At 48.3% G+C, this 24,668-nt stretch overlaps 1 protein-coding gene and 1 long non-coding RNA gene across 4 annotated transcripts in view; both read right to left on the bottom strand.

The window, feature by feature from the left end:
- Positions 1-24,668, bottom strand: part of LOC135279873 (serine protease inhibitor Kazal-type 5-like) — a 95,490-nt gene that overhangs the window by 20,927 nt on the left and 49,895 nt on the right. The gene's annotated exons all lie outside the window — the stretch shown is intronic.
- On the bottom strand, positions 7,072-23,600 carry LOC135279877 (uncharacterized). Of its 2 annotated transcripts, XR_010347031.1 has the most exons (3): positions 23,256-23,587; positions 7,366-9,369; positions 7,072-7,242 (listed from the first exon to the last, which is right to left on the bottom strand). It is a non-coding gene; the product is annotated as an uncharacterized LOC135279877 (long non-coding RNA). The 2 variants fall into 2 exon arrangements; XR_010347030.1 differs by lacking the exon at positions 7,072-7,242 and having other exon boundaries at positions 8,287-9,369; positions 23,256-23,600.

Raw genomic sequence — 24,668 nt, 5'->3', positions numbered from 1 at the left:
TGGGAAGAAGCTGTGTGCCTTGTCTCCAGTGAAAAGAGAAGAATTTGGAGAGAAAAGTCATTTGCAAGGTTTGAAAGGGGTGGAAAAATGAGTCAGTCAGGCAAACCAGAGCAATGAGGGGCTCGAGCACAGGCTGTGGCTGATCAGCACCATCTGAGGAAGAAAACATACTTCTGCATGACATATGTGCCTGGCCAGACAGGCCAGCAGAGCTCAGTATAAATCCTTGTAATAAACTGCTGCCACACATTTCTCAGAACAGTTGCTCGTGTTCACAACTGGAGCCAAAGCCAAGCCAGCACAGCCCTCATTTGGAGTGTGGTCACCCCAACATTTATTTTCCACTCAAGCTGAAATCGTGTGCAGGTTCACAGTGGAGAGTTTGCAATACAGTAGCAAACTGCCCAAGGCCATGCAGATGGTTCACGGCAGATCTGAAGAGCTGTGTATTGTCCTGAATCATGAGATAATTCCTGTATGCGTATTTGGGCGTGGAATTGGAGGGAAGGCCAACAGGAAGAGAGGAAAACTAAGCTGACAGAGCATGTGTCAGTAAATCCTTGGGAGAATTGGAAGAGAAAAAGAAAAAAAAAAGTGTATGGTAGTTTAAAAGTGGTTAGAGCTTGGAAATCTATCTGAAGGACAGAAAACAAAAGATGGTGTTTGTTGCTGAGGCGTCTGCCCATGAGTCAGCCGTGAGGTGGGAGGGTTTGGGAATGGGAAGCGCATTTTTGAAAAGGGTTTTGTTCTTAAAATTTTCTTTTCCTCCAAAAGTTCTATTCCGACAGAGGAATGAAACAATTCCCTGATTTAAGACAGCTGGCTGGCTGCCCTGTTCCTGAAGGAAGCAGAGTGGGTGCCAGATCAGGTCAGACTGGCCAGGTGAGAGCAGCTCCCAGCCTGGCAGTGCAGGGTGACGAGGAAAAGGAGAGGGAGAGACAGGTCCTGACCCCACACTGGCCCTGTGACCACCCCACTCTCCCACATTCCCACCACGCAGCCCCCTCTCCACCAATTACACCCACACCAGCCCGTGGGAGAAGCTCAGAATGGCCCAAACACACCTTGATACCAAAACCAGATCCACATTCAGTAACAAAACTCAAGAGGGGAAAAAAAATAAAAAGGATTCCCAGCCTAATTACTACTGCACAATGACAACCTCCTAAAAAAATCCAGCAACGAAATGAAATGAGAAGGGATGGAGAGGACCCAGCAAAGCCCCATGGTTTGCAGGATTATTTGTGTTACACAAACCTGGGCACAATGAGGGATGACAGCAGGAGTGTATTAAGCATAAACCCTGCCTGACTCCCTTGATTGCTTGTATTGATCGATTTACACCGTATTGATCCATCTACACCATGAAGTCTCAATCCTGCACTGGAATCCAGACAGCCCATTAATTTCCATAGGAATTTATATCCCATAGGATTGGATCTGGAAGAGAGATGATCCTGATGCTTTGTTAATATATTTTTAGCACAGCACCTAGCTAATATTAATTTACAAATATATGCCAAACAGCCAGAGAGCAAAATGCCACTGAGAAAAGCAGATGAGGGCAAGAAGAGATATTGCAAAAGTATCTTTTGTTCACGTCTCAGTTAAAAAATTGGAAAAGTAAACAGCATATAATGATGCTGTGCCTGGTAGGACAGCTCTCACTGGGTCTATTTTTCACCACATTCTGCTATGAAAACAGGAATCGGGATAAAAATAATCATGAAGGAGTAACTAGGAAAACGCAGGAGAAAATAGAAGCATAACATGAAATGTAGGGAACCCCTAGGCAGCTGAAAACCCAAAAACAATATCCTGCAGCCAGCAAGCTGGGCCAGCACTGTGGCAGGCAGGACACAGCCACGGTGGGCATTCACCTCTCCCTCTCCAGGGCCCCAAGGAGAATGGGAAGGGAGTCCAATAAGCAGCCAAATGATTTATACCCTAATTAGTGATGAACAATTTTCCTATGGCCATTTTCCCCTTTTCTGATGTTCCCATATCTCATTCCCTCACAACCTGTGCCTGCACAAAAATATATCCACAGAGAGAGAAAAATAATTGAGATGCCTTGTCCACTCAGGAAGTTGTTTTTCTTCCCATTAGTGACATGGCAATGTTTTGCAGGCAGTATCACCTCCTTCCTAATGGGTTTAGCATCACTTAGGGATATTTTTACCAGGGAAAAACTTCCTGGCAGCATAATTGGTTTGGATGGTGATGCTGGGGGTGCTGTTTGGTTTGGGGTTTTTTAGGGTGTTTTGGTTTGGGATTTCTTTTTAAGGCAGTGGAGGGAGGGTTTGCTTGGGGATTTTTTTGGTTAGGTTTGTGGGTTTTGCTAAACCATCTGTGCTTTGGTAGCTCTTCACTGTTTGAATGCCAGCCTCCAGCCCAAGCAGCTCTGAAGCTGCCCTAAAAGCTTGAGGACATGAGCTGTGCTGTCCCATTCTCACCCCAGAGCAAGGCAGTGTTTTGGGTGAGGCCTCCAAAGCCACCACACAGTGGGACAAAGAGCCCTGATGAGGATCTGCAGCCCATGTTTCACCCTCATTTTCCCTGGCAGCAGTGCCAGTCTCTTCCACAGCACCATGTGCCCTCATAAAAGTACAGACATGACTATATTCCCACCATAGATGCATTTTTCTGTCCTGATTGATGCAATTTTTACCTCCCACCATCTCTCTTCTTCTGAGGAACCCCATCAGCACCACTGCTCAACACCTAATTTCTATAAAATATTGAAACTGCTTTTTTTTCCAGCTGACCACTATGTCCCTCTCCAACCCAGAGATCCTCAGGGAGAAAAGGGAAGAGACAGAGTTGTTTGGTCTATTCAACAAAGGAAGGACAGAGTAAATGCTGTTCTGCTTCACAGCCAAAGCTGAATCCAGAGCTCTCCACTTCAGTTTCATGAGTTCATAGAACCACAGATTGGTTTGGGTTGAAAGGAACCTTTAAGATCATCTCATTCCAATCCCCAGCCATGGGTTGGGACACCACCCACCAGACCAGGCTGCTCCAAGCCCCTTCCAGCCTGGCCTTGGACACTTCCAGGCGTCCAGAGGCAACCACAGCTTCTCTGGGCAACCTCTGCCAGGGCCCCCCACCCTCACAGGGAAGACTTTCTTCCTAATACCCAACCCAAACCTACTCTCTTATACCTCCAGAGTGAGGCATTCCAAAAAGAGGGACTCCAGAGACACAGGGTGGTTCCCTGTCCAAGACACTCATGGATGCACCCACCCTGGGCCAGACTCTGCTGCAAGAGGAGCTACAAGTCTCACCCATCCCAGCAGAGCTTAGGAGGCTCCTCACCACACATCCCATCAAGAACAAGATTTGTGATGCTGGACAAAGCTTTGCCTGCCTTTCCAAGACCAAAGTCCAGGTGCTGATCAGCCAAAAGCCAGTGAACCCCAAGCTGATGGAGGTGAGTTTGAGTTTCTGAGCAATCCCACTGTCACTGCAGGTACCCAGGGTCACCACAGTCCCTTCCCTTCAGCCAGAAAAGTTTCCTGAGCCTAAGGCAGGGCTCCAGCAGTCTGACACAGTAAAAAGTCTTTCCCCAGAGGCTGCTGAGCTCCCAGCATGGTGTTGGGTGTTCAGCCCAGCTGCTGGCTGGTCACAATTCCTGGCTGCATCCTTGAAAACGTTGTAGGTTAAATCCCTTCATCCTGGAGCACTGCTTCTACTCTGGCTGCTCAACAAGGAAGGGGAATTGCTCGAGGCCAGGACAGGAATGATGGGAATTTCCTGATTTCATCCACTTCTGAGAGTCAAGTGCACAGTGAATGTTATTCATCCACAAAGCCTCGGTAAAATGCATTCCAGAAACACATCCAGGGCACAGCAAGTCCTTACTGAAGAACAAGAAAAAAAAAAAAAAACACTCAAAAAAAAATCTGTATCAAGTGAACTTACTCTAACAAAAGGGGACAGAGTGGATAAGCTTAATTTGGAATAATTGCTTTGCAAATCTCTTTGCACTGAGAGCATTTAAGAATTTTCCCTGAATCCAGCATCTACTGCAAGCTCCTCTGGACCCAGTGTCTCATAAGTCACACCCTTCCCTGTCACCAGGTTTCCTTTCCCACCCAAATCCACCTTTCTAACTCTGATCTGAAACTCACAAGAAGCATCTTGGGTTATGGACTGACCACATGTCCCTTGGACACTCTCCAGCACAGAAAGCTCCTGGGTGTCCTTGTCACACCTGCAAAGCCATGGCAGCAATTTCCAGCCCCCTGTGCTGGAACCAGAGCATGAACCTCATCTTTGCCACCCTTCCCAGGCCATGAGGCACCATGACATGTGGCTGAGTGGCCTGGACAGGCCTTTGCCACTGCTGATTTGGCTTGACAGTGCCAGGGAGGAGGGGGAAATGAATCAGGAAGTGAGCAACAGTGAGAGGTGTAGGTCCAAAAGGCAGGGATGAGGCCAACTTCGGAAGATCACAATAATAGCATGTAACACATGCCATCTTCAAAGGACTAATGAATCCCTGCAGGGTTCCCCTATTATTATTTGCATTTCACAGATGGATACATTAAGATGCAGAATGCTGCATTATCCTCTGGGTCACACCTAATTCAGTCTATTCATCCCTGGTCTTATACTGGAGCTTATCCCTGCAGTGCAAGAGATCCTCCCACAAGGAAAAACAGCTCTGCTATCCCCCAGGCAGGCCTGCTCCAGGAACCACTGCTGTGTCTGGGGTCTGATTTGTACAGCACACCAGACTGACTGGTCCTATTGATCCCTCCTGACCTTGAAAACTGATTAACTTATCAGTTCTTCCCTCCAATCAGGCTGAAGAGCACAAGCAGCTCTGGCTTAATGCTGGATTGAATTTTTTGAATGCACTTTTCTTCTAGATGTGAAATATAAGACAGAGGAACCCAGAGGAGAGATGCATCTGAGTGTTCAACACACAATCCAGTCTCATTCCACCCCTCATTCTCAGTCTGGCTGTGGAAAGGACCCACCTTCCAGCCAGGAGCTTCCCTGCAGCTCAACAGCTTTTGTTCACAGAAGAATAAAGCTGCCCTGGGAAACGGAGCTCGCTGGGAGAGCAGAGCTGCTCCCCAAGCTGCAACTGATGCCATGTGGGGCTGGGGATGCTGGAACTGCTCTCTGCATTCAGAGGGAGATCCAGCATTGAGGCAACAGGGTCTCCCTGCCGACTCTGAGGAAGCAGCTGCCATTCCTGCTGTCAACACTCTCCTGGGCGGGTTTTGCTCATTGAAAATTGCCAGGCTGGAGATGGCAGGAGCTGGGGTTTGATCTACAGGGCCTCAGCAAGTAACATCTGCACACTGAAAGGACTTCCCATGGCAAAGCACCACGACATCCCCTGGAGCTGCCCAGCACTGGGAGCCTCCAAGGCCACCAAGAGCTGTGCTGTGATTGTCCTTCCCAGAGCCAGCCGATTCCACCTCCCCTACAGTATTTGTAGCTTAGATAAGGGTAATCAAAATCTCATCATTCAGGGTGTAAACTGATCGCCTGCAGGGGTTAGAAAGGAGTTTTACTCCGTGTGAAGCGTTGCACAACTGCCAGGATTCACTGTGGGGATTCTCCAGCCTCTGCTGAGCACCAGGCGGGACCACAGCAAAAGGCACAGCAGAGCACACCGGCTGAAAAGCCAGAGCCGTCATGCAAAACAACACAGCCCTATTGTTTGGGAACAAAGCAGAAATTTTTCTGACTCTGGATTCAACTCACACATGGAAATGAAAGACAATGACTGTCACTAGGCTACTGAAACAGCAGAATTTCAGCAGAGGAAGAAAAATGCATCCTGAGATCGTTTTCCTGTGGACAGGGAGGGGAGAGCTCTGAGGATTGCACTCGTGTAGCTCTGCCCCATCCTGTGCAGCCACTGGACCCTCCAAGTGCTGCTCCAGTGAGGGGTCCCAACCACCTGCCCCCCTCAGTGAGGGCTGAGCCCCCCAACAACCCTCACACTCACCCACCCCACCTGAACACGGCCACAAGAACACAGCGTTTTCCCCTCTGCACAATTATTATTTATGTTCTATCAGCGGCAAAGGCTCCATAGTGCCGGAATTGGCCGAGGGGTGTGGTGGCCTAAGTGCCAGCACCCATGGCTGCAGTGACAGCAGGAGGCCAAAAACATGCCCCGTGTGGGTGGTGGCTGCTCTCAGATTGAAGTATCACCACGCCCCACTCTCCTAATTGCCCTGTGAAACTCTGATCTCTGCCCCATCCCACAGCCAGCCCCGTGGCTGGTGCCCTGAGCCACCCATGGGATCCCCCAAAGCTCCAGCTGCTCCTCCAGGAGAGCCCACAGCAAGGTGAGATCCCAAATTCCCTTGCCTCATGGAAGGTAACTGAGAATAAGGCATTTCAGGACGTGAGAGAAAACCACAGTGCCATTAACTTGAGACATCTGCTGCCATGGATTGTGACTGGAGCTGCCAGCCAAAAGGGAGAGTTTCCAAAGAAAACGATCAACTTTTCTCACAGGGGAAAAAAACAAAAAAGCAACAGCAACTGAAAGTTGAATATGTTTGTGTGAGAAGTATGGATTTTCCATAGATTAGATCTTCCAGTACCTAAAGGGGGGCTATAAGAAAGCTGTAGAGAGACTTTTTACAAGGGCATGCAGTGATGGGACAACGGAGGAATGGCTTTACACTGAAATAGGGAAAGTTTGGGTCAGCTATTAGGAAGAAACTTCACTGTAAGAGTGGCAAAGCCCTGGCACAGGTGCCCAGAGGAGCTGTGGCTGCCCCATCCCTGGAAGTGTCCAAGACCAGCTTAGAAGGGGCTTGGAGCAACCTGGGATAGGGGAAGGTGTCCCTGCCCATGGCAGGGTTGGAACTGGATCCTATTCAAGGTCCTTTCCAATCCAAACCATTCTATGATGTGTCTCCTTCCATATCCCTCAAATTTAGGGGTGGGCATAGAACTAAACTATTTGTATTCGGTCCAAAGACCCTATTTTTAATTTAAAAGCTGCAGAATCTGTTAAAGGCACCCAAAACTACCACTCTTCAGTCACTGTACAACCTTTCTCCATTGTGCTGGTGATGCAGCAGTACCTGGGAAAGAGGACAGTTGTTCCTTTTTCACACAAGATGTGAAAAGCTTTAAACACATTTTTCCATGGATGGGAGGCATTTTTCCAAACAGCATCAGCACATTCAATAGCATAACTCTGGCTGCTGAAGGAGCAGTTCAGCCTTATCAAAGGTAATGGCACAGCCCTTGATGCTGCAGAGAGAAATCACCAGAAATGCATCAGTATTTTGGGGAGTCACTTGAGGTCTAATACCCTTAAAGCACCTCCATTCAGTCCTCACACACACCAAAACCAAGTTTCATGCACACATGGACCTGGAATCTGCTCCCCCGTGCTGCAGTGCAGCACCCCAGAGGACGTGTCTGCAGTCACCCAGCTCCTGCAGGTTTGTTCTGGTTTTCAGCTGGCACACTCACTACTGAGCTAATAATCCCTGTGCTCACGAGGGAGTGTTTGCCAGGCCCTTTCTGGCAGCAGCACAAGGACACCATGAGAGATTGCAGCCAGGACAGCTGCCCCTGCACACAAACATGACACTGGTGACACAGAGCTCTTATCCTGCACCAGGAATGCGCTCACCCTGGGAAGTCCCGAGGTTTCCCTAGGTACATTTAGCTACCTGTGGCTTTTTGCTTGCATTTAAAAATAATTTCCCACAGCACAGTAGCCTGAGCACCCGTATCCAACCCAATACACATTCCATTTTCCATTGCAGCTGAATCACCAGGAAAATGGTGGAGACCAGCTAACAAATGATTGATGACCAGTGAGAGTCACCATGTCCACCAGCACTGACTGATTTGGAAATTGGATACCAGGAGTGATACATGGCAGGCAACAGCATCCTAGGGCTGAAACAAGGACAGGAAAGACCTGAATTGGTGCTATTTCCATTTTTTAAAGGAATGTCTAGATTATGGTCCAGCTCTTTTCATCACCAGGTAGTGCCTGGCAGACTGGTCAAACCAATAAAATTTCAAATAGGCAGCAGGGGTACCCAGCTCCTATTGATGTTCAATTTGTCCTAAAGCCTCTAATGTTCTGGCTGAACATACTCCAGGTGTTTGTCCAAAACGCTACAAGAATCACAAAATAGTCTCTCCTGGTGGACCATTGCAACCTGCCAGTCTGTGGTCCCTTCAAGGGATGAGATTGCATTTAGCCTTTGTTTCTCAACTGAAAATAAAGCCATAATGCAACATTTCAGCTGCAGAAACAGAGCCTTCTAAATAGGATTGAGGAAATTTGCATAAAGCTTTTATTTGTAGCTTTTCAGGGAGTTGACGATGCTACACACCAGCTGTTGCACATGAGCACATCTGTACAAATGAGAGCACACTCCACAAACAGCGTGAGCAAAATAAATTAAAAAAATTAAGAGAGCCCTCCCCTTTGCAGCACTGATCTAGTGACAGACAGCCCTGGGGATGGGGAGCAGAGACCAAGCTGCTGCCTCAGGAATTCTCCCTTCCTTTCCTCCAGTCCTTGCTTGTAGCAAGGTCAGTGTTTGCAGAGCCCTTTTTTTCTAAACCTGTTGCACACTCACTTCATCCCTGCTGCTGCCTGTCCCTCCTTCACTGCAGAGGCTCATCCTTGGCTGAGTTATTGCCTGCCCAGGTCTGTCCTCCTGTCACTGGCTCAGGATTAGACACAGCAAACAACACCCAGGGCCCAAATGCTATTTTTGTCTTGCATCCATCATGGACATGTTTGGTCCATGTGCTGTTGGCTGGAGTGCTGATTTTAGGGGACACACTCAGCCTTGCCCAGCACAGCTGGAGATGCCATGGGGCCTGGTTCCAAAGATGAACAGGACAGAAACACTCGTGATTCACTCTGGCATTAGCCTCCATGGAGCACACAAGTGGAAAGGACCTCCCGGGTCATCAAGTTCATCTCCTTGTCATCACCAGTAACCACATCACTAGATCAATTAGAGCTGTTTGATTGGCCTATCACAGCTAATGGGCTCCTCCATCTGGCAGGGGAATAACAGGATCCAGAGGTGATGCCAGGCTGGAAGCAAGGGGTGACCATTTAACAGTGCCTGGGTCAGCCCAGGGCACCCACAGATTTTCAGTCTGTCTTCAGTCTAGCCTGAATGTCGTGCCAAGACCATTTCATCCAGTGGATTTCTGCTCCAAAACTGAGTCTGGGAATGTCTGGACAGCAGTTCCATGGTTTGTGAGCAGCAACAAAGAAAAGCAGTTCCCATCAGCTGTGTAATGCAGTTACTGAGGTTTGGTTGGGTTTTGGTTTGGTTTTCCTTTAAGGAATTGCAGCTTCCCTGGGCAGCACCAAAGAAATCAACCAACAAGCTGAAAGAGGAGGTTCAAAAAGGAAGGAAAAAAAATCGCCGCTCTGAGCAAAACAAGAACTAATTCTAAAGAATCCTCTGGCTGCAGCTTTAAAACCCACCCTAAGTGCTATGCCCATCACCAGGTTTACAAAAGCAAGGAGTTAAATGGAATTTATTATTTGTTTTCAAGATATTGAATCAAATAATGAATCAAAAATTACCATATGCATGTGCCCTTTTCTCACATGCTTTTGAAGATGCCCTCTTGCAGATCAGACTGACATCTACGATAATTAGCATATCTTCAGACTGGAGATTTAATGAATAACAAACAAATAATATGTCTCTCATACTCACTAAAAAAGCCTGGGCAACGTCTGTTCTAATATTTTCTCCTAAGCAAACATGTATACACTGCACCATGGTTATAGTGGTGCTAAGATTCACTTTCTAATCATTATCAGTTCCAGAAAAAAAAATATCCCAGAAAAACCCAAAGACTTGAGGGGAGTTAAATTATTTTTCAGGCAAAATAAGATGCTTTGCTTCATTCTTGAGTTTTCTATATTCCACATTTCACATAAACCCAAAATACCTCACTTAAATGATGCAAATCACTGCAACAGCAACTGCAAATCACTGCAATATCCCAGACACACACAAAAATAAACATTTTCATTTAAACATTTTCATTCCATGGGGCTATGTTTCAGCTATGTGTGGGATGCTTAGACTATGTGATTTAGTGGAATTACCCAGAAATGACAGCACATTCTACACAAGGGATCATGAATTTGTGTTAAGAATGTAATGGAGAGGATTTTGAATCCCTAAGTAACAGGACATGAATTCACCTTGCACTGAGCAAAGGGACAAACAGTTAAGTCCTGCTCAGGGATGAAGACACCCCTGCAGCTTCTCACTGGAGATTTGTGGGACCCCTCAAGATGCAACAGCCTTAAAAGGTGCAAAAAGAAACAAATCTAAGTATTTGCACATGATTATGGCAGTGCTCAAGGGAATAATTTACTCAGTCTTTCCCCACTGAGTGGGCATCCAAAGGCCTTTTCCCAACATCCTACTCAGTGCAATGGGAACAGACAACTGAGGACCAAAACATCAGTGTGTGCTGAATGCTGATGTGGTGATCTCTCAACTCTCACTTCTCTGAGCTGGGGAGCAGCTCCTGGTGAGGTTTATGTAGGTCACCATCAAAGCAGGATGGAGAGAACAATCTTGAAGGCAAGATTCAGCTTGAGGCCAGGACCAACTCAATAAAATGCTCAGAAATGCTTCCCCAAGTGCCATATAATGAATTCCAGGGTTACCCCAAGGTGCAGAGTGTAGTACCCTGAGGACAGGCTTGAATAGGTAGGACCTGCACAGTAAAGATACAAATATTAAATTCAAATGAAAACAGACCAAGGCTACTGGTGCATAAAGCCTTTTAAACTAAATATTGTGGGAAAGCTAACTGTTTGACAAGACATGTGGCTTGGGAAAATTCAGTCTCCAGTGGAGAAGTCATGAAAATTTAGTATCCTTGAAGAAAAGGATAGGAGAGAAGCCAAAAACAGTCAGGGGGGAACAGTAGGGCTGCAGGCCCAGCTGACAGCCCTGCCAGGGCTGCAGAGAGGGAACAGCACAGGACACCAGGTGTGCATTTCTACCCAAAAGGGCAGGGGAGTGAACAGCAGTGCCCTGGTTTCAGATGGGGCTATTAACATAACCAGCACCTTGGAAACCTGGTGGGGGGGAAGATAAGCAGCAGAACATGGTAATGAGTGGGTACAAATCCAACAGGAATGAGAGTGGGCTGGGCAGGTGGAGGAGCTGGGCACTGAGGAGAGCTCATCAAAGAGCTCAGCCAAGATAACTGTATCAACAAATAGTTGATGCTGTTAGGATTGCAGTCCCATGGCCAGACATTCTAATTATTCCATCCTCCACCCACCCAGAACAGGCCAACAACAGCCAAACCTTGAGGGAGACGAGTGAGGCTGTGATGGATATAAGCAGAGACAAACAAACAGGAGATGTCCCTCTCCCTGTGCAGATGGGATTACTGACAGGAGTGAACATGTTTACATTGAAAATGGAAAGTTACTGCTCCCTCCAGCAGTAATTTATGACCTCTGGCACAAGAGCCTCTTCAGCACATCCTGAGCAGCACCCAGGAATCGGCAGATTTGATTTCAAGTGTATGGCCAAGGGCTCTTTGCACCTTAAAACTGACAAATCTTGAGGGCAGCCTTGAAAACCTGCTACTGTGAGTTAGCTTGAAGAGGGTGCTGCCTAAGCACACAGGCACTTGTTCAAAGAAAATTAAAAAGGAAAAGCCCTTAAGGAAAAACACACCCAGGAGGTGGGAAGACCATTTGAAGAAGTCATTAGAGTAAACGTGTATTGCTTAAGGGGAAAAAAAAAATCAGAATAAATGCTAGTGTGCTTAAAGTGACACAATTAACAGTAAAATGAGACTAAGGAGAAGCACTGTCCAAATAACAAAAATGTAAAAACCAAGACTAAAATCTAAAGTTACAACTGTGCCAAAATACTCCAAAGACTGAGAAGAATTTTCCAAGCCACAGCAGTAATAACAAAACACATTGAAGAGTCCTTGATCACAGGGCTAAGGGAGCCTCCAAGGAAGATAACAGCAGAGCAGAAAAGCTAAATTAACTTATTCACAATAAGCTGATAAATCCTGATAACACAGAGCCAGTCAGGGATTAAATCCCCCTCCCAGCAGCACTGAAGGTGCTCAAATGTGCAATCACCCAGCTCAGGCTCCATGGAGCACTTTGGGGGAAAGGGAGGAAAGCTCATAAAAACAGGGTAACAAAGCACACAGAGAAGTGACAGACTGGGCAAGACTCATCCCAGGTTTCTGGGAGACAAGTCCTGCCTCATCAGCCCCTCTGAGTCCTCTGAAGTGTGGGTAGGTGGGCGCTGCTTGACACCATGAACTTCTCTTTCTAATGAGCCAGTTACAAGAAAGTAAGGTGCCACCAAGTGAAGAGAGTTTCTTTGAGTTAAAAATGGTTAAAAATGGAAGCAGTAATAAGAGGTCAGCTCTCCCAGTGGAGGTGAGACCCGACAGGCATCTCTGCAGCTCAGCTTTTTGTAAATTACTATGAAAAGGCAATTAGCAAAGGGACAAATTGAATGAAACAGGAGAGTTCAAAGCTTCGAGTCAACTGAGAGAAAACCACAAGCCACTCAGGACACAGTGGCTGGACAATAAAGCAGCAGAAAAATTTTCAGTTGAAAAATGGAGAGAGAGGAGAAAAGCTTGCTGTGCTCTACCTGCACATTACAGCTCCACAGTAACCATCACTGTCAGGGGTGTATTAAGGAGTTATCTGGCTAAGGTCACAAATAAATGTCACATCATTGCTGAGGAGCAATCAGGAGGGTTTAGCACCTGATAGGAACTGTTAGGAAACATGGAAAGGATAAAACAAATTATTTCTATCATGCTGCCTCACGATTGCTGGGTCTGCCCAGGTGCACAGTTGTGGCACTGTGGCCTTCCTCATCATCATCATAACAGGGATTTAGAGAGGGAAAAGGGCACAGGGAACACCTCTCCTGGCCACAGAGGAGCAGAAATGGGAATGGCTTTTGTCTAAACTCACAGCAACTCCCACAGTGGAAAACAGGCTATAGAGGGAATATGCTCATGACTGTCCACAAAATCAGGAGGAACCCACAGAAAATAAAGAGTAGCTGTGTTCAGCACTAGAATTAATGGATACTAAATAAATTATCATATAGTAGATTTAAACAAACAAAGGGAAGTTTTTTTTTCCCCTCCCCACAAGACGTAATTGCATTGTGGAACTCATCGCCCCAGGATGTTGTGAGTGCCAAACACCTCAAGAGAGTCAAAAGTCAATTAAACAAATTCATGGACAGGTCCATCAGTGGCTATTAAACATGATGATGGAGACGCAGCCTCTGGCTGACAAGTCTCTGAACCACACAAAACTTTATCACAGGAGGATTTACTTTGTGCTTGCCCTGTTTGTTCCCCTCAACACCCACAGCCAACCATGGACCCAGGTATGGGTTATTCCAGGTTACTCCAAGCTGGGGCTGGCTCCCAGAGTTGAAGTGAGCATTTTCAGGTCTCAGCACATGCCAGCTCTGGTCTAGAGTTCTAGACTTCCTCTTTGTCCCTGTCCTGAAGTGACATTAATCTTTTGAACACAGGGTGGATTGCCAACTTCTTAGGCTAAAATTTTGGGCTTTAAGCCTCAGGAGATTCCAAGGACATGAAATCCAAAATCATACCCAGATGTCAGCCCTTTGTTTGGATGTCGTGATTTATACTATGAGTGACACTTCCTCTTCTGTCTCCCTAACAATGACAAAACAAAGAGCTATAAACAAAACCTGACTCCAGATGTTCTTTTGCCCTCATTAGCGACCAGCTTGGCTAATACTATTTCATCAGCCCTTTGTTTCAGGGTGGCAAGCCAACACCAGCAGCTTGAGGACACTTTGATGGGCTCCCCCCACTTGGGATGAGACAAATTCCCAAGACACTCCTGCCCAACACTCACTACAACAACAAGCACGGGGCTGAGTTACTGCCCTCGACAATGTTTGGTACGTGGAAAAACTTGTGCTTGCTAATTAGCACGATTGCTCCATTAAAATCCCCCTCAGGCAGCCGCGTGCAATCCTGTGAGCCCCAGCCCAGGTGGAGACAGCCTTTCCTCTTTGAAGAGCCTCCCCAGCACCCGAGGTGTCCCACCCACTCACCAGGTCTATTCCTAGACATATCAGCTCTGTTTGTTTTCCACACTGACTCTTACACCAGTGCAAAGGGTGAGAATCAGGCCGGACACATAAGTAGGCTACAAAACAAAGACTCTTCCTCTTCCTTTGAAGCCTGCTATCCATTATTTTTGATAAGAGGTGCAGCAGATTTATTTCTCTGGTTTGAGCTCTCCTAAGCCTCTTTACTAAGCCTGGCAGCGGGAACCTTAAAGCAGATGCCAAACTCTGCAATCTTTTTATGTGTGGTAGAAATAATCCCTTTTCCTGGTGCCTGGGAGAGCTGAACCCTGACATCCACAGGAGCTGCTTTTGGACCATTACCTGAGAGCCAAAGCACAGCCAGCAATGGTCTCTTCTCCCCACAAAGCCCCTTCTCTCTGTAGCCAACCAACAACCACACAATTTGCTTTTTTTCTGAGCTCCAGCTTCATCCTTGCGCCAAGATTGGGAAGAAATACTCAGATCTGACCCCAAAGCCCATCACACCCCCTTGTGCCAGTTCTTCTAGCAAAGGATCCTTTACTCCTCCTCCTCCCACCTTCAGATGCTTTGTGAGTTGAAGAAGCTCAAAGAAGCTCATACAACAGAGCAAACCAGCTCCCAGATTAACACAGGCCAAGCTAACAAGGTTCTTTGGCTTGGAGGCTGCCTTGGGCTCAGGAACTACATGAGTCACCAAATCCCAATGCCAAAGCCCCAGCACCAGGGTAATTGCAGACTTTTTGAACCAGATTATGCTGCAAGGACAGAGGGAAGCTAATGATAAAAGGAATAAATCAAGGGGAGAGACTTGGCACCTCACTTTTGGCAGGGAGGAGCTGATCAACTTCTACTCTGGAGAAATAGGGAGTGAGAGAGGGAAGATTCACTTTCACTTGGCTCCCAGGATGTCCAAGGACTTTCACATCCCTGCCCAGAGAACAGCTGCTGTATGTCTTTACATCTCACAATGATAGATTCCTCACTTAAAAATAAATCAGAACAGCCTGGGATAGATGCCAGCACATTTCCCCCAGTTTTCCCACATCCTACATTTTAAAGGCAGCTGATGAGCTCCATCCTTGCTGATCCCTCATCCTTCCTTTAATAACTCCCCATGTTCCCATTAAAACCAGTGCATTGCCCTCCTCACCTTTAAATTTACCCCGAGCTGTAGTTCCCTACTTTGGCTGCTCTTACTCAGTGTTGTATCATGTGGTGTTACTGCTTCAACAGCACCAGCACTCTCTGAAGTTCTTTTCTTTTTGTAACTTTTCTCCTCAGGCAGCACCACTGAACCCTTCGTGCAAGGAAAAAAAAAAAAAAAAACCACAACCAAACCTATTCTGGGCTAATCCATCTCCACAATTACTACTCATCAATCACATATGATAATGCTTTAGAAGTTAAAATCAATAGTTCAGGCACAGCTGGAACCAACATTTACTCTCCACATATTGATCTTGATCTTTGGGTTGATATTTTCCCCCAAAACTTATAAAAGGGACCCAAGTCTGCAAACAAGGTGCCCAAGCACATCATGTTGAGCAACACAGAGGCTATCAAACCTGGGATCTCATTACACCCTGTGCCTCCCACTCCGGGTTGTGCTCCCTTGTTACATCTTGTTCCAAATTAGACTGAGAGCTCCTCGCGCCAGCGGCTGTGGCTCCCGTGGCACCACTGCACCAAACAGGATTAATAAGATAAGACTAAAGACAGCTCTCAAAAACACAAAAAAACTTGCAAGAAACAAAGGGATGTGGGAAAGTCTTGCCCCTGCCCTGGAAAAGAACTCTCAAGATGCCTGAATAACTTCAGGACATCCATGAACTTGGCTTCTCTATCATGAGTTTCATTTTTCACTTTTAACCCCAGCACTCCACAAATTAAGTGAAACTAAATGAAAAGATGCTTTGCATGGTCTAAAATTTTATATTTTTTGAATATTTCATCAGCACAGCTCAAAGGTTTAAGTAGTCCATTCAAACTGGGTCATTTGTGTTGTAGACAACAGGGCACACTCAGCAAGCAAGGGATGAAGATTTTAGTGGCAAGAAAACAAGGAGCTTGTCCTTTATCAGCAGGCTGCTCCGTCCTAGCCCAGGATCTCACACCCCTCAAAGCATGGTTTTATCACGGTCTTCCTTCTGGTTTAGGACTTACCTTGGGAATTAAGCCAGCCCTGCCACATTAACATCTGGCTGGGGGAGGTGCTGTCTGCTCAGCTTCCCACCAAACTGCACCCAGAGCCCCTGGTGCTGCCCTTCCCAGGGCACACAAAGGTGTGGCATTTGGGCATCTGGCCATCAATTCCCAGAGGCTTTACACCAACTGAACCAATTTTCCCATAGCCTGAAGAGGCTGACCTGAAGCAGTGTCTGTTTTTTATCAGTTGGGTTACAGAAAAAGGAGAGATTTGCCAGTGGCCACCAAACAAGCCAGTGTTTAAGCTAAGGTTCTCTTTTCTCACCCTGGAGCTGAAGCTGGGATTCAGTTCACTGTCCCCATCATCTTTTCACACTCATCTGATGAGCTCCATGATAACAGCTCAAGGTTTGGGAGAGCTCACAATGCACTGCCATTTCACCCAGCTACAGCTGAGAATTCCATCCCTCTTCATTCACCATAGTTTCTGTAACAGGAAGCTTTCAGTATGATAGGAATTCCCAGGCCAAAAAGTATAATTCTAATAGTTCAGCTTCACAACAGCAGGTCGTGTGTCACTGCTTCCCTGGAGGCCTTAAATCCTTTCTCCCCCTACCCACCCTCCCCAAGACCATCCTCTCTGACTGTTCAATTCATCACTGGATTTTGCTTCCACAGGAACTTCCAACACCAAAAATAATGCCCAGGTAGTGGTCCTGGTGCTTTTTCTCCAAGTAGGCATAGCGGGCCTGCCTTAATGGCAGCACCTCCTTGGACAGCACTGCTGTCCCTGGCACCATGGACCTCCAGAGCAGGTGGGTCTGGGGGCTACAGAGGGAACCCAGTGCCCACACAAGTGCCCACACTTACACTAGAGAACAGCACTAGAAAGCAGAGTTTTGTCATTCCATGGGAAATCCTCATTTTCAAACAAGATTAGTTTTGCCTTTAATCATCCTTCATCCAACCAGTGCTCAGGACAAGAGGCCTTGGAGGCAAAACTCAACCTCCCTGTCTTACCCTTTGCTTGCAGCTGTTGTTACAAAAACACACAAATGAGACCATCACATTTGCATGCCATTTAACTCAGCATGACAGTTTTCCTGCTGGAAGGAAAGTTTCTTCAGGCTGGGTGGTGTAGGGCTGCCCATAAACAAATCCATTTTCTACAGAAAAGGAAGAAGTTCGTTGTCTCCTGCCTTGTCCCAGAGCTTTGGAGTGAAGGCACTTATGGCAACAGCAAACAAGTGCTCAGCAGCACTTCAGTGATGTGGTTTAAGCAGAAAAAAACCCCTTTACTTGAGCATGGAGCTAAGCAGGCCCCAGGCAGTAATGGGTACATGATGAATAATAAACCCAGCTGAAGCAAGATGCATGAGTCAACCCAGATGAAGAGTTCTTTTTGGTTCCTCCCTCCCCCCTGCCTTTGGCTGTTCCTTGGAAAACCCATATGCATTAGAAGGGTGTCCACAAAACAAACATTTGGCTGCTTTCTTCAAGAAACCTTGGAGAGCCCAAAACTGGCTGTGTGGGCTGAGTACTCAGCGGGGTACAGTAACCAAAGCAAAGAGAAACCTCCTCAGGGGCTGTTAGAGCATTTGGGATGGGGGAAATGGAGCAGAAATCTTTGTAGAAAAGCTATTTACATCTGTTTGACCCTTGTAAAACAGGTCCCCAGGCTCTTCCCCACTCAAAGGCATTTGGATGACAAGGCTGCAGCAGCAGTTTGATCCTTCCCAGGGGAAAGGAACGGGGCAGAGCCACCACGGGTAACCACCAAGCACACACATGCCACGGGCAGAGCGGTCCCACCTGCTCTGCCAGGCAGGAAGGGACAGCAGGAGGCTCCCTGGAAGGAACCAGGTGCTGCCTCTTGGCTGGCAGTGCCAGGAGGAGCCCATGAAAGTGAAAGATACCTGCATCCTCCTCCAGACTCCACCTTGCCCCCCGGCCCTCCCCGCCAGGCAGCTCCTCCCTGGGAGGCTGTTCATCCCCTCCCACTCAAATCCCTTGATCTGCTTGTCAAAGCCCAGCTGCTGCAGGAGGGTCTGGCTGTCCCCAGGGCATGCAGGGCTGCAGCTCAGCCCTGGGTGCCACAGGGCCAGGTGGCCCTGGGTCTGCTCTCCCCTTGCTTTGCTCCAAATGCCCATTGCAGGTTTACAAGTTCACCCATCCCAGCAGCACGTGCTGGCCCCAAAGCTTGGGAAAGCCAATCCCGTGAGGTACAGAGAAGGGGAATCCCTTCTACCAAGAGTCTTTGCTGAAACTGATGTGGATGCACACAAGTGACCAACCCATGCCAGGCACGGCTCCTGCTGCTGGTCTGGAGCCAGGCTCACCCACAGCTCACTGCTCACTCTGCCACCACAACCTTGCTCACCCCAAGGCCAGCACCATCCCCACTTCTCCCTGAATCACGAGTGGCACCAAGCCAGGAGCAGCGTGGAGGTGGTCTGCCTGCTAGGGACCATGGAGAGCAGAGAAATGGGATGACAGAGGGCTGACTTGCACAGTTCTGCACCCAGCAACTTTGTGCCCTGGGAGCTAGACCACAGGGTCCATAAGAGGTGGCGGGTGAATGATGATCCACCTGCACAGTATCTGTCCTCACAAAAAGAAAGTTTCCAGTCTGGTGTCATTCAGGACAGCACTGGGTGTGACAGCCAGCTCTGCTGCGGGGTTCTGTCATTGCTCATGCTGCAGGACAAAGCCTTGCTCTGTCCACTACTCCAGGAAAAGATAAAGTAGGTTTTGACTCCTTCCACTGTGGATGCCCTGCAGCACCTGGACAATGTAGAGGACTGACACAAACCCCAGGAGTGCTCTCCCCCAGACCCAGAGCATTGTCCACCCCATGCAAGCTCCCTCTTCCCTGGGCCATCCCACTGCTCCTGGGAACCCTCACCAGGCTCCACGAGCAGCCAAGTGAGCATGGCCTCCTCCTGCAGCCTGTTGAGCAAGCTGCAGTGGGTGGACACACACCCAGGCTAAACACAGCTCCGGCAGGGCCGCCCCCACGCGCCGTGGCTTGGGCCCAGGGCACCAAACACATTCTTGCTGTGGGTGCGCAGCTTGCCCTGCTCCTCCCCGGGAGAAGCCCGTCTTGCTCAACCCCACTCAGCTCTGGTTTCCCCAGCGCTGAACCCGGAACCAGATTTCACTCGTCACCAAACGTGCCAGCCCTTCTTGCCACACAGCTCTGTCCCCAGGCCGGGCAGGACGTGCTGCTGCCGGCGAGAGCTGCTCCGTACCCCACTGCTCCATGTCCTGGGAGCAGGGCTGGCCCAGGCCTAATGGGGAGGAAAAGGCCTTTGCTGCAATTGCCATCGTCCCTAATCCCTGGTTCTGACCAGATCAGCCTGGGAGATGCTTGACACCTGAAGGACAGGGATTTTAAACCTTCCAGTGCCTCCTCAGCACAGCCTTTGCCTCCTTATGACACATCAGAGCTTTTGCAATCCAGGTTAGCATCAATCTGCCCTATTTCAACTTCAAAGCACTTCACAAACATTAACCAATTAATCCTCTCACTGCCCTCCAAAGGAGATGAGCATCTTTATTTTTATCTGTTTGCCCATCAATGAGAAGGAGAGAGTTAAGTGCCTCTCCCAGGGCTGTCTGCACTTGACTCCCAGCCCCAGGCTGGGGCCATCAGAGGGATGGACAGGTGCACCTCAGACACAGGAAAGGCTGCAGGAATCACAGAATCTAAATCAAGAAGCTTTGGCTTCCTCCATGCCCCACATGATTCAGCTTTTGGAGCATTTTCTGTTCATCATGAGTCAATGACCTGGAAGAAAAATTGTCTGAGACAGGAGAGACAGAGGAGGCCACTGACACAGCAACCAGGACCAGCTGGAGAGCCAGGGACACACACACAGTAAGTGTTTTTAATAAGCCAGACAAGTCCTACATCTTGCAATAAGAGACAGAGCTCAGCATGGATGGTTCCAGAGTAAGGGGACAAGCTTTGATGTGACCACAGGCAGACAGCCAGCCAAAACACAGCATGAGCTACTGGCAGTGCTTACCTTCTGCTAAAAACTGGGGCAGAACATCCCAGCTCATTCTGCACTTTAAATGGCCCTTATTTCCTCCAGCTCAGGAAAAGCTTGGTTTGGGGAACCCTACAAACCTCTGAGGCTTTAGTACAGACAGAGAACTGGGAAGGGAGCTGGCCTTCAACTGGGAAACTGCAGGAAGTCAGCAGGTGTCACACCAGCGTGGTGGCAGCTGGCTCAGGATGGGACACGTGTCACTGGGAGTGATGCTCCCCCTCAGCCATCCTCTGCATCAGCCAGGACTCACTCAGACACTGCCAACAAAAAGCACAGCACCCACATTCACCAGGGCCATCATGTGTGTACCTCTGAGGTGCAACCAGAAAAAAAAATAAAAATAGTGTTTTATCACCTGAAATGACTATTTATTTGTTGAAGGCATGAGCCCATGAGCACTCCTCCCTCCCCCAGCACCCAGGAGGGCTCAGGAGAGGGGAAGGAAACACCCTGATCCCAACAGCCCTGGGACAGCACGCTGTGCAGAGGGAGAACAGGGGGCACACATGCACAGGGGCTGAGCAGCAGAGCCCACCATCAGTGGTGGCTGCATTTATTAAACCTTTTCAGCAATGTCACTGCTGGCTGGGAGAAGGGACCTGAGCTGCAGGAGTGCTCCTGCTCCTCCTGTGACGCCGTGGGACGGGCCAGGCAGGGCTGGGGTGCTGCTCCCAGCTCCCTTTCACTTCAGCAATTTCTGTCCCCAGGGTTCCTCAGAGCATGTGACCTCTCTGCTTTTGCAACACCACTGACCCAGGGTGGGACTCCTGCCCCGGTGGCAGGGAAAGCCCACAATTGCAGGGCTCACAGGGAGGCATTTTTCTCATAATTTCCAATGGCAGGGGCTCAGCACTAACTGCTGGCAATTACTCATTACCACTCGCCCCGCGGTTCCACAGTGCTCACTAAATCCTGTGAAAATGTAGGAATCCCAAAGCCTTTTGGATGGAGAGGGGCAACCTTTAAACAAAGCTCTGCAATGCCAGATCAATACTGGAAAGAGCTGAAATCAGTCCAGCGGCTCGCTGAAGTGGCAGGAGAATTTCAGGCAGATGAAATGCAATTCTCTAACTGCAGTTATTAGAGGCAGCGGGGGTAGAAGCCTTGCTGGATCTGGAATAGAAGTACCATCCCGAGGGAAGGCTTTTCTTAGCATCAAGAACCACTATATGTACTGTTTTAAACAGGTATTCAGAACATGCCTTGAATTAATTGCTAAGCACAGACCTCAAGTCACAGCAGCACCTTGAAAATGGAGATTTTTCCACCTCCGCAGAGGGTGTCACATCCGCACCTCCAACACGGGCTCCAGGGAGGGGAAGCAGAGCTGTGGCCGCTCCCACAGGAATGCCCCAAGGAGCAGGGACAGCTCGGGGCTGGCTCACAGCAGACAGTGCCACCTGCTGTCACCTGGTCCCCGTCCCATCCCTCCCACCGGGGTCCCCAAGCAACCTTCCAGCTCATCATTTCCAGCCCCCATGCCAGCCAGACCCCAAAAGGCAAATGATTTTCTACACGATATTCTTGTCTGCCCATCAGATCCTTCCCCTTCCCCATGTGGTTGTGTGGGACAGACTCTGAGCTGCTGGATGAGCCAACGTTTGTCCACAGCCTGCAGCATACCATGGGATTTGACACCACATGCTGATATTGTTCACCAAGGAAAGGGGGAAAAGGCAGACACCAGCTGTGAAAAATGACAAGAAACAATTTCTGAGTGTGCCTTGTCACAAGAAACAATTTCTGAATGTGCCTCGTCTTCTTCCTCCACTGAAAACTCTGGTTTTTGTACCTTTCTTGAGCATTGACATCGCTTTTCTACTCCTGAACCTCTCACCACCTGTTTTGTGGCACGAAGGAGCCCAAGCTGCTCAGAAACACCCTGGAACTGAGCAGGGAGATCACCCCACCCTATTCAAACACCGTGATCAGATGTGCATTTGGATCCTGCAATTGCATGACATGTCCACAAACTCAAAATACCTTAAATGACAATTACGGGGTTTACCTTGACCCCACAAGGATGCAACACCCTCACAAAACTCCTGTGAACTCTTCCAGGCAACCTTTACAGCTGGGCTCAGACCAGAATCGAAATATGAGACAAAGCCACGAAGCTCAGCAGACTCTTAACATTCACCACAAGAAGCTTCTTAACAGATGGGTGGGTTCTCCAGCATGTTTTCAGACTTAAAAGCATTTACCTTGCTCTTCTTTTTGATAAAAGTCATTAGAAGATGGAATCCCCCTCCACAAGAAAACTACTTGCCAAGCCTGTCTCAAGCCCAAATTTGCTTTTCCATTAACTGGCCACCAAGATCTTGACCAACAGTGCATTAACCTTCTTCATATTTGAGAAGAGAAAGGCCCAAGGATTCACTAGGATAGATACTTAAACCAGTTTACAAAACAAAATTCAAGTTAGAGAGAAAATCCACACAAATACAAGGGAATGGAACTCATTGCCTGAAACATCCCTTCTCAAGAACCCTTCCTTACCCGGAGCACAACAAATCCAAATAAGAATGAAGTGTTGTTCAAGAGCCCACTCTGATTCTGCTGGGGGAGTTGTTGGTGAGCCCAGGAACCCCTGCAAGAGCCAGCACAGCAGGGCTGCCCAAAAAGCTGGCACACAACAAACTCCTCTCTGCCCAGGAGCAGATGCAGAGGCAGCTCTGACACAAAAGCTTGTGCCCCTGAGCCATCTGAGAAAGGGCCACCCTGGACAGGAGCCACCTAGAAAAAAAATCAGCTTGGTTGACACCCCTCCCAAATACGTGGCTTTGAAACCAAATAAACTATCATCAATCACACACCAGATTTCAAATAAAGCCCTACAAAAGCAGGGCAATGCCTGAGAGTATGCTTAGTCCCCTACTACCCCAAGTCTCATTATTACCTGAAAAATCAACTTAATTTAAGAACTCACATTCAGCCTGCAAATCCCTCAAAGCCAATTACGCCAGGATCCACTTCTTCCTGATGCACTTCCCAAAGCAATCCCACTGCTGGCCCTCCAGACCATCCAGCATCCCCCTAAATGTGGAGGGGGCACATATTTATGATACCAGGAGGAGTCACATGCCTTAGGTCAGCTGAGCTTGTTTCCCTGTCTCCTTGTTTTCAATTTCCCTCCTTCAGTCAGAGTGTTAAAGTGGCACAGGAGAAGCAAATTCAATTAACAGGATTAATAGCAATTAAGCTCCTATTGCAGTCAGGGTTGTGCTCTTTAGTCCTGGGAAGAAACTAGATGTCACTGCAACAAGATAAGCAGCAGGTGATGCCAGAAGCTTTTTATTTCCAAGGAGAAAAATTGGTTGTCTTCCTGAAAGTCCTCTCCTCCTCCTCCTCCCCACCTCCTCTGATCAGAATTTGGCCCAGATGGAGCCAATTCCTTTCCAGCCTGCTCCTGCTCAGCCTTGCTCTCTGTGCCTGGAAGAGCTCAGCTTCCCCTGAGCACCGGTTGTAGGGTCTGTACCAACCACCCTGAAGTCACTCTCTTTTCCCATGCCTGCATAAAAAAACAAAACCAACCCAGTTTCCCAGCATGTGTGGGAAAGAGTAGAGCACTTGGATGTGATGCTGAAGTTCCCTTTAGTTTTTCTGTAGGATTTGCTCCTGACCCTGCTGTGCAAGGAGGTTCTGCCAAGAGGATCAGTCCCAGTTTTGGGCACACTGGGCTATTCCCACTCCCTGGCAGGGTCCTGACCCTTCCCACAGCAGGGACCATCCTCGAAGGCAGGAAGGCACTGTCACTCTGGCAATTTATCCTCCGGTTTCACTCTGTTATCACAGCACCTCACAGAAGTTATTTTAGCTACAGAGCAGCTTTCTGGCTTCCTGTGTAGTTCCTTAGTGTTCTTCCTAATTGAGGGTTTTAACATTAACAGCCTTTAGCAGCTGTTCTTCTTCCGGAGGGGGTGGGGGGGGCACCAAATCTTTTATTCAAATTTCTTCTCTAAGAAGTGGAAACGTGACCCACATCCTAAGAAGATGTCACTCAAGTGACAAGCCTTCCTCACTCTGTCACAGGCTGCTTTCAGCCACTGGTCCCACAATTTGCTGGATTCACCAGCCCATATATAATCCCCAAGCAGGAACCAGGGATATTGGACTGAATATTTCCTACAGAACCAGGAAAGGGGCTCTGTGTGGTCAGTGGGAGCTGGAGCCTCCCAGTCCCAATGCTGGCCCATCAGTGCCCTCTCCCTGCTGTGCCCCCTGTGAGTGAAACACTGACAAAATGGGGGGGTTCAGCAGGGGTCCAGGGAGGGACAGAGCAGCTGGGGGCTCTTCCCAACAGGATGCTGCATGCAGCAGCCACCAAGGAAGATGGGACAGG

Source organism: Passer domesticus, chromosome 13 (genome assembly GCF_036417665.1).
Source record: "Passer domesticus isolate bPasDom1 chromosome 13, bPasDom1.hap1, whole genome shotgun sequence".
In the NCBI taxonomy this organism is placed as follows: domain Eukaryota; kingdom Metazoa; phylum Chordata; class Aves; order Passeriformes; family Passeridae; genus Passer; species Passer domesticus.
Note: the sequence above shows the minus strand (reverse complement) of the source record. Positions and strands in the feature narration are given on the sequence as shown.